This window comes from Psammomys obesus, unplaced genomic scaffold, assembly GCF_907164565.1.
Source record: "Psammomys obesus unplaced genomic scaffold, mPsaObe1.curated_primary_1811, whole genome shotgun sequence".
Taxonomy (NCBI): Eukaryota; Metazoa; Chordata; class Mammalia; order Rodentia; family Muridae; genus Psammomys; species Psammomys obesus.
In genome coordinates, this window is record NW_026585895.1 from 31,628,930 (window position 1) to 31,639,206 (window position 10,277).

General features: G+C 41.8%; 1 pseudogene; it reads left to right on the forward strand.

The window, feature by feature from the left end:
• Nucleotides 1-6,804: 6,804 nt before the first annotated feature.
• Nucleotides 6,805-7,729, forward strand: LOC129671503 (L-lactate dehydrogenase A chain-like; annotated as a pseudogene).
• The last annotated feature ends 2,548 nt before the right edge of the window (nucleotides 7,730-10,277 follow it).

Genomic DNA, 10,277 nt, shown 5'->3' on the forward strand with positions numbered 1-10,277 from the left:
GTTTCCATAACCTGTGGCCAATAGATAAAGTACACCCAAACCTTAGAACTCCGGGTGACATTGGTATGTTTCTCATGGTTGCACAAATTGGCCTAGAAGGTTTACTATTGATCTCACTACTCTTTTCATGCACGCCAATATCAAATGGTCTAGAAGGCACAAGATGGCTTCAATGGAGTGTTATATTGGAACAGTTAGGTTCTCTTCTAAATGGCCTCCCTTTGTCAAGAAGGCTGGATCAGCATCTTTTCATGAGCATCCTTTTGATGTTCCAAAACAGCAACATCAAAAGTTTAGAATGTCTTAAACCTGAACCAGAACTGGTGCTATTGTTCCTCACTCATTCTGTTGGGCCAACAGCTACATAGATTGACTAGGTGCCATGGTTCTGTCTGTAGTTTTTAACTTCCATGGTTTTGGTTGTCTGCAGGCAACCATGTCCTGAAAATAGTAAGTACAAAATTACAGAATAAGCAATCTGAGTTTTAACTTGTACTCTGTTCTGAGTAGCATGAAGAAAGCTGGCTTTACCCTGCTCTGTCTTGCCAAGGGCAGGGATCCTCTCTTCCCAGTAGATCCATGCAGCTTGCTCTATGAACTCATTACTCTCCTAGTAGCTCTCTTGGCTTTCAGACCAAATGTTCAAGTAACCCTCACTTAATAGTTACCCCCCAAAAGCCCAGAAGAATGATATTGGCATTGTAGATGCTACCTGTGAGCGGAATGGTGGACATTCTTCACCTAATAAGAAAGAAAGAATCATATGTTGAGATTGTACGGTTTATGGTAAACCTTCCACCTGTGATGTTATCCAGAAGGAAAAAGGAAATCAAGGCCAGTTTTCCTACCATTAGCTCACACTGCAATGCTGATAGGGAAGGCAGTAAGAGCTCTGTGAAAAAGGAAAGGACATTGCATCTGTGGAGAAGATGTTTCCACTGAAGATAATGTGTTGCCCATTTTGGCATAGAACTTATGTGAGAAATTCAGCAAGAGATCATCCCAAACAAATAGCTCCAACATATTTACTTTATACCAGGAACTATGCTTTTCATATCAAGTCTGCCTTTGAACTGCAGTCCCACACTTGAGCAAGCTGCTTACTTGTATTGAGTCTTTATTTCCCCATCTGTAATGTAGGGAATAAAAGTAGTACCAGTCTCCAATTTTTTAAAAGATTCAATGAGGTAAAATTTACCACAGGTACATATGAATTTTTCAAAGCATTGTTTATACAGGACTCAGTCTATAGGCACACACTTGTAGAAATGGACTTTGCATCTGTAAGAGCATCCATGAAACATAGCAAGCACGAAGGGGCTACCAAGCATCTTGGGCAATGTTCTTCCTCATAGGTTCTCTGTTTTAAGGACAGCAAATTTCATGATTTCTTTGTTTTTAATAGATTCTGGCTATTACAAATAAAGCTGCTACGTACATGATTGAGCAAATGTCCTTGTTGTATACTTGTGCATATTTTGCAAGTGGGTTCCCTAGTAAGGGGAACAAGGACTGTCTCTGACATGAACTCAGTGGCTGGCTCTTTGATCACCTCCCCCTGAGTGAGAAGCAGCCTTATCAGTCCACAGAGGAAGACAATACAGCCAGTCCTGATGAGGCCTGACAGGCTAGGGTCAGATGGAAGGGGAGGAGGACCTCCTCTATCAGTGGACTGGGGGAGGGGCATAGGAGGAGAGGAGGGAGGGAGGGTGAGACTAGAGAGGATAAGGAAGGGGGCTACAGCTGGCATACAAAGTGAATAAATTGTAATTAATTAATTAATTAAATTATAATAAAAAATAAAAGAAGCCAGGGCAGCTTTCCATGTAAGCCCAGCCCCTAGCCATTTGCAGCAAATGGGCTCATTCACCTCTTTTGCAAACACTCTGTGAATGCTCAGTCTTCAGGAGGGCGCACTGACCCTGCCTATTCAGCTTTATCATCTGTAAAAACTTGGAACTCATCCAGGAAAATTACTAGGTACTCTCTAAAAAATTAACTTGATTTGTAACCTAATAAATTTCACAAAGCCATAAAACCTCAAGGAAGCCTCTTCTCTTTTTTTTGCTCCTAAGAAGAATCTGCAGTTTGATGTGTTTCCAATTGAAAGCTGTTAAGTTGAGCAAGAGCGGGTGCTTGCAGTTTATGAGGGTGCCATTTGGTAACCTGAAGGTGGCAGATGTGAAGGCCACCTCCACCACAAGGAGGATGGTGGTGGGGCCAGCACCGGGGCCTCCAGCTGCTTTCCTGATGGGCTCTTCGTCAAAGTCTCTCTTAAAAGGAGCGTGACTCTGTGCAAGTGGCTATTGGTCTCTGAATAAATATTTCATTAGTCATGATGGCTCTGAAAACTTAAAGCTGTGAAGGACACATTGGAATCTCTGTGATTTATGATAACGTTCTGAAGGAAACTTGATCACTGCAGCCCTGCCATATGCAGCCGGATGGAATGTGCAAATGAATTGAGCTAGCAAACTCCACAGATTTCGTTTCTTGATTAAAAAAAAAAAAAAAGTCTTAAGTCAGATCAGTTAACAGGAGATTTGAAACGGGGATTTAGCAGGGCAGCTGTTTCAGATGAAGTCCCTTCCAGAGGCTTCCCTCGCCCTTCCCCCTTCCATGTTTTTCTCGTAAGGACTCAGGGTAGTTTCTCTTCCAAAGGGTTCTTGATGGTGCACATCAGTGATTAAAAGCTCAGCATCCAGGTCTCTTGGTGTGTTTCTGTGTTACTTGCTCCTGCAAAATTGGTAGTGTATCTTAGCCATCTTGGGATGCCCATCCAATCTTAAGCCTGTATGTGACAACTTTTGTATAAATTACAAAAATATAGAGCCCAAAAGCTCATATAAAGCACAAGGATAAATTTCAGCTTATTATCAGATTTTTATTAGTATAAGTTTCTAGAGTGAAATTTGGAGAAGCCTGGGGCCTTTCTGAACCGCATAAAAGCCAAGAGTTTAAAGCCAAGTCTCTGGACTTAGAGCTTAATGTTAGCATAGTAAGTACACAATAAATATTTATTGAAGGAGTAGAGGGACCGTTGTGGATGTTGTTTGCATCACTGGGCACTGCAGATGAGTGAACAGAGCACTTAGAGCCTTCAGAATCTGCACTTCACACAGGCACATCTCTTCCAGAAACCAGGAATCCCTGACCTCAGAGTAAAAGACTGACTGGCCAAAAGGGAGGAGAATAACTCATAGATAAAGACCAAGTCATCTGGCCAGCTGGTCCACACTTTCCCACAGTTGATGGGAGCTGAGACAGGGTCAGCCTCCACACATTCAACATTCTCTTCCTGTGGCACAGGTCCACAGACCCTTATCCAAAACACTTGGGCAGAACTCCAAAATATTTTAGAGGTTGCAAAAGAAATACAGTGTCTCTTCTGAGTACTGTGCATGTGTAGGCCCAAGGCAGCAATCAGAGCAGAGATTACCGCAGCCAAATGAACAGTTTTTCTTCACAGACACAGTCTGTGGGTAGCCTTACCTCTGATTACAGCAGGCCCTATTACCCAATGAGCTTTGGAACCAAACTCACAAAAAAACATTTGCAATTTCAAAACCTTCCGTTTTAGAATCATAGGTAACAGATTAGGAACTTGAATCCCAGCAAGGGGCCAATCATGTGCAAACATACAGAAGTTGATCTGAGTGACTTTTAACCTTTTTAAAAACAAACACTCGCCACTTTGCCTCATGGGAACAGGTGAGGGATGATCCCTCTTTTCTAGGCCAAGGAAACCTCTGTCCAGGAATGCATTTCTCCACTAAGTCTCAATAACAAATCTTACCACTAGGGAAGAAAGCTACCACTGTGTGACTTCTAAGCCCATTTGACTGGACTCTGTAAGAAACAGGAATTTCCAGGGAAATCTTTCTATTTTGATTGCACAACAATTATCAACTTTACATAACCTTTTCTTTACCTCATTGCTAAGTAAAAAGAGTCTAACTAACATATAACTTTTTTTCCTGTTTGGTTGGTTGGTTGGTTGTTTTTTTTCCCCTTCCAGTTTCCTAAAAACAGGTACAATGGAAAAAAGGGATCAGTGTAAAATCAGGACATCTTACAGCTCAGGCTAGTAGAAGCGGGGGCAGGGATGGTAGGAGTGGGTAGGAGCCAGGGGGTGATTTGAAGTAACTACACCTCCCACTCCTACCATCTTGAAATCACAAGCTGAAGTTTCTCCTTGTCATCTTCAAAGATTTTCTGAAATTGTATTTTATTTCTCCAGGGAACCCGTCCTCCTGGTTTGATCTTACGTGTAAATAGCTACCATTTTGGATGGAATGTTAGCTAAGAGCCTCTTGAGAAAATGCAGAGACCTGGGCATCTCATCAATACAGGAGAGCTACACTGCTTTTGTTCAGCTGAAAATGCTAGAAAATGGGTATGCCCTTGATCTTCACCAAGCAAAATGTCTCTAGCGAAACCACGCGCACACAAAGAACTCTCATCAGATGTTCAGCTTTAGGTGGAAGAAGGCAGCGGCAACTCAGGGTGTCTACAAGAACTGAGGCTGCGATCTCAAAATGTATGGAGTAGTGATAGTCCTAAGAAAGCATCTGCTGGGAAAGGACAAACCATTCTGTAGTTAGTTGACCAGGTAAATGGGAGAAGTTATGTGGAGAAGGATGAGTACCTGGCCACACTTGGGTTTAGGTGGCTGGCTGGACCTTTCAATGAACCAGCACCTATGAGGATAGTTTGCCCTCCCATTTTAGCCTCCAGAAGGCTGGCACGGCATACAACCGTTGTATTCATACGGACTGTCTGAAATGTCTGCTTTTCTTTGAAATGACTCCTTCTGCTTTTATTTTATTTATTTATTTATCTATTTATTTATTTATTTATTTATTTATTTATTTATTTATTTGACTGTAAAATCCCCCAGAGCCTCTGGAACTCCTAGCCTGCTTACTCCCTCTGTAACTCCTTCACTTTCCCAATACCCATTAGAGCTCCTGGAACGCCTAAGTATTCAATGACTGTTTCTACAAAGGAGGCCAAAGTGGCTTTTGTCACCCCTTTCTTTACTTATTAAATAGCCATACAAGTGTTGAGTGAGTCTCTTGCCTTCTGCTTCTGGAGTCTACCCTGTTGCCCTCAGAAAGATCACAGAGCTGACCTCTCTGAGCTGTTGAAGTGAGAGGCAAACAAGGGGAATCATGATGTCATGAGCTTGTCCAGCCAGTCCAAAGTCTGACAATTTATGCCTGTCTGCCACAGTTCTTTGTAAAGTGCATTTTAAAGGAGATAGCATCCTCATTCACGGTGTCATCAAAGGTAAGATGTTAAAAACAGTTGTCTGAAGGTACTGTGCAACTTAGCTGTGTAGTAAGTTAGTTATGTCATGCTCCCATGCCCACCTCTAATCTACACTAAGCTGCACAGAGGGGAAAAGCACAGTTTTCCAAATATACCTCCAAATTAGTAAGAACCTTTCAATAACTAATGAAAGTCCTACAAGTTCATCTAGCTAAAAGAGAGAGAGAGAGAGAGAGATACTATTGATCTGAAATTCCTGAATCTAAAAACTAGGATTTCTCACGGGGAGTGGGGAACAGTTCTATGAGAATAATTACATAGCTGAAGCCATCTATAAGCCATGACACTGCCACTGTGTCCCTCGTGAACTGACTGTTCAAAGCAAGGCAGCCCCAGCTAACAAGAACAAAAACACCAAAGTTCAGAGGTGGGCATTCAAAATGGAAATCTGCCGTATGTCCCTCCAGATTCAACAAGAATCTTTAGCTAAGAGAATCCATTCCTATAAAGGGAGAGGAAGGAGAGAGACGGAAACGGTCACTCTTTGTTGTTTAGATACCCTGTGTGTTTATCTTGTACTCAGGGGGTTTCTGATAGACCATTTTCTTCACTGCATACTCAACTAGCCATGATTCAACATCCATCTCTCCCTCCCTCCCTTTCTCTCTCTCCAGCCCTCTCCCTCCTCTCTCTCTCTCTCTCTCTCTCTCTCTCTCTCTCTCTCTCTCTCTGTCTCTCGTATCCTCGTGCATGTGTATGCAAGCATTCTTTCAGAGGAGTAGAATGGTACTTCAAACAAATAATCTTGCAGCCGCCAACAGCTGTTCCTGGTTTCTTTTAATAATCCGTGACAAAAATATTGAATGTACTGTAATGCAAACAGCCAAACAATGAAATGAAAACGGGCACAGGCAATCACTTGCTCTAACTCACTCCACTTTATTTGAATATACAGCGTGGGTTGAGATGTTGAACTACCTAGTGCCAGTATTTTGTGCCATGTATTTTTTAAAAATCCATTCTTGAGCTCAATAACTAGAGGTCAATCGACTTGTAAAGGAGATATTTCTGCCTTATTAGTTCATTCCTATTTCTTTTTTTCCTTTGTGGCATTTTCTGTTTCTTTCATTATTAACCTGAGTAGACCTTGGGATCCCATCAGATGAAGTCTCCGTAACTATAACTTATCTTAACAGAAGGCAACAGACTTCATCCTGGGTTGCAGACAGTCCTGGAAAGGGTCCTCGGGTGCCCTCCCCAGTTTATCACTTCTTGTACAGATTCTTTCTCGCCTCAGGGCCTTTGTACATTCTTTTATTTGTATATAGGGAAAGACTGTCAGGATAGGAATTAGCACAGGGAGGAAATGCGAGCCATACTACATATGCTTTGAAACTGAGAGAACCATCTACTTAAGAGACACACATTTTGGCGCCAGAGCCACTGTCACCAACCCAAGACCATGCTGGTGCACACCCAATGTCCCACATCATGGTACTACCAGTCCCAAAAGGCTCAAACTCAGAGCAGGGTCCCCAGAACAAGATTACAGTTGCTGGGGTTGGTGCTGTTGGCAGGGCTTGTGCCATCAGTATCTTAATGAAGGACTCAGCAGATGAGCTTGCCCTTGCTGACGTCAGGACTTTTTGAAAGGCAAGATGATGGATCTCCAGCATGGCAGCCTTTTCTTTAGAACACCAAAAATTGTCTCTGGCAAAGATCATAGTGTGACTGCAAACTCCAAGCTGGTCATTATCACAGTAGCAGCCCATCAGCAAGAGGGAGAGAGCCGACTCATGTTTGGTGCAGTGAAATATGAACATCTTCAAGTTCACCATTCCCAACATCATGAAGTACAGTCCAAATTGCAAGCTGCTCATTGCCGGATATCTTGACCTACATAGCTTGGAAAATAAGTGGTTTTCTCAAAAGATGAGTTATTGGATGTGGTTGCAGTCTGGATTCTGCTCAGTTCTGTTACCTGATGGGAGAAAGGGTGGGAACTCACCCACTAAACTGTCATGGGTGGTTCCTGGGGGAACACAGAGACTCCAGTGTTCCTGTGTGGAGTGGCACGAATGTTTCCAGTCTCTCCCTGAAGAAACTGAACCCAGAACTGGGCACATGCAGAAAAGGAGCAGTGGAGGAAGGTTCACAAGCAGGTGGTTGACAGCGCCTATGAGGTGATCAAACTAAAACGTTATACGTCTTGCGCCATCGGCTGTCTGTGGCTGACTTGGGGAACAACATAATAATCCTAGGCGGGTGCACCCCATTTCCACCGTGATCAGGAGTCTCTTTCGAATCAAGGATGATGTCTTCCTCAGTGTCTCGTGTCCTGGGACAAAATGGAATCTCAGATGCTGTGAAGGTGACTCCGACTCCTCAAGTTGAAGCCTGCCTGAAGAAGACTGCAGAGACGCTCTGGGGGATCCAGAAAGAGCTGCAGTTCTAAAGTCCCCCCATGTCCTGGCACTTCACTGGCCAGGCTGCGGCAGGGTCTCTATGGAGACCATACACCATCTCCTCCTCATCTGAGCTGTGGTTAGTGCAGTTTGCGTTCAGGTGGGCAGGGGCAAACTCCAGTTCCCACAGCTCTACCCCCATGCTGAGTGGTACTTGTGCAGTGCTAACCTGGTTAGTGTGACAGTCCACTGTCCGCGAGACACACTGCCAACTGTGTGCAGGCTTCAGTTATCCTACGAGCCTGCTGTGTCACTGTGCTGCTCACCCTCACCAAACATGCCTAGGCCAACGACTTTCCAGTTAGTCACAACCTGGCTCCAGTGTGCAAGTCCATTATGCATATCTTGTGAATAACTGTTCTAAAGGATACTATTTTGTGTATTATATATGTCTGTAGTGTAAAATAAGATTTGCATATGGATAATGCAACCAACTATCCAAGTGTCATGCCAATGAAAACACCAAATAAATTTGGAACAGTGAAAGAGAGAGAGAGATATACACATTTCATTTTGTGTTAATTTCTTGGTTGCTCCAACAAATTGCCAGAATTGTAGTAGGGTATACTACAGATATGCTTTCTTCCAAACCTGGAAATCAGAGGTCTGAATTCATGCAATCATCCTGGTCATGACTCCTACTGGAGGCTCTGGAGAGAAGGCAGTCCTGACCTTTTCCAGCTGATGGCTATTGTGACTATATCGTTCTAGTCTCTGCCTCAGCAGCGGTAATGGCTTCTGTTGGTCTTCTTTTATAAGGAGACTGGCCAGAGGACTGAAGTTCACCCCCACAACAGGGGTAACTTTTTCATGTCAAAATCATCAGCTTGTTTACCAATGCCAAGATGCTTGTTTCAAACAATGTTAGTGAGCATTATCTCAGTTTTCCTCAAATTTATTTGCAAATTATTGACTTAGGTAAATTCTTAGGTTTAATTTAGTGTTCTTTCTGGTTAGTCCCCCACTGTATTTTAGAAAGGTTATACATAATTTATATGTAAACATATATGACATATATACATATTTACATATGTATGTAATATGTACATATAAATTAGGCATATAATTTTAAGAATTAATTTTATGTGTATGTTTGTGTGTCTATATATGTGTGTGTGTGCCACATGAATGGAGGCCACAGAGGGTGTTGGATTCCCTAGAGCTAGACTTACAGGTTGTAACAGGTCTTTTACTATTTCGTGGGTTTTTCTTTCTTCCACCTTCTCCACCCCCATTTTTTTTCTACCCTTCTAACCCCCTAACACTAGATAAGATAGAAAAAAAAAATAGAAAGGAAAGGAAGGAGATCCCTGAATAAAGTCATGGGTCAGAAAGAGGGCAACATTATCATTAGTCCTCTTCCTCTTGGTTAGGTGTGTCGTGTTCCTTGGGGCAAGTTTGATCTCAGCCATAAGGTTATCTAATTTCTTCTTGTTGTTTCTTCTTTGCGCATGACTGTTTAACAAACTGTGACCATCAACAACCAACGACCTCAATGCATACCATCCCTCCTCACAGGGCCCTAGCATTTATAGACCCTCTGAACATTCCCCAGAATTCCAGTTGTCACACCATTGCACGAACTATCTGCAGCTGGTGAAATCATGCTTCTGTTAGAGCATGAGGCAAATCATAGTCAGGTACTGTGGACAATCTGAAGCAGCCTCATAGCCCACACCTAGGATTAAAACAAAAACATAGTCTTATAATACTTCTGTGTTTTCTTAAAGAAACCTAAATTCCAGAATTCTCACTATGACAAGTAGTTGTAAGCCTCCTGTCATAGGTTCTGGGAATTAAACCCATAACTTCTGCAGAAGCAGAAGATCTCTTAGCTGTACATCTTTCTCTCCAGCCTCTGCTCACATATTTTTTGTTTTTCTCATAGTTATCAAAGTCAAGAAACTGAATGTTATAGGCTTCTCAAAAATAGGTAGTAAATGAGGGTAGCTCATAATTTTGCCAGTTATTATTTCCATTTTATTACATTTGTTGAAGATTTTTCAAAGGTTTTAATTTAAATGTTTAATCCATCTGCTTGTATTATAACTTGTACATTAAGATTTTAGTGTTGTATTCATTTCTTCAAGAGTCTCTTTAACCAGTTTCAGAGTTCAAAAATATATTTGTCTTTAGAAGACAGAGTCCTCTGACTCTGAGGTAGCATGAAATTTTTGTTTGTTTCCCAATTTGTATATTAACTTTAGGACTAATGCATACTTATTAGAAACTGTTACCTCTATCATTATTATGTTAAGAACTTATCATATTTTCTTTCTGGCTAAGTTTAATGACTGTTCCACGGGTCCATAAAAACTATTCTCTTTTCATAGTTCAAAATCAAATAAAACTAGATTTTGTGTTATTAATTATTTTATTTAAGTCTCGTCTGTCCTTAAATTATTTTTTAAACTGGGCCAAGATTAAAACAATAGCATATAGAAATCTTTGGCATCTATTTTCTGATTCCTGTACCGGCTTTATATCCATTAGTGCTGGCCTCACTGATGTATGACAATCCTAACTGATGACTGTGAT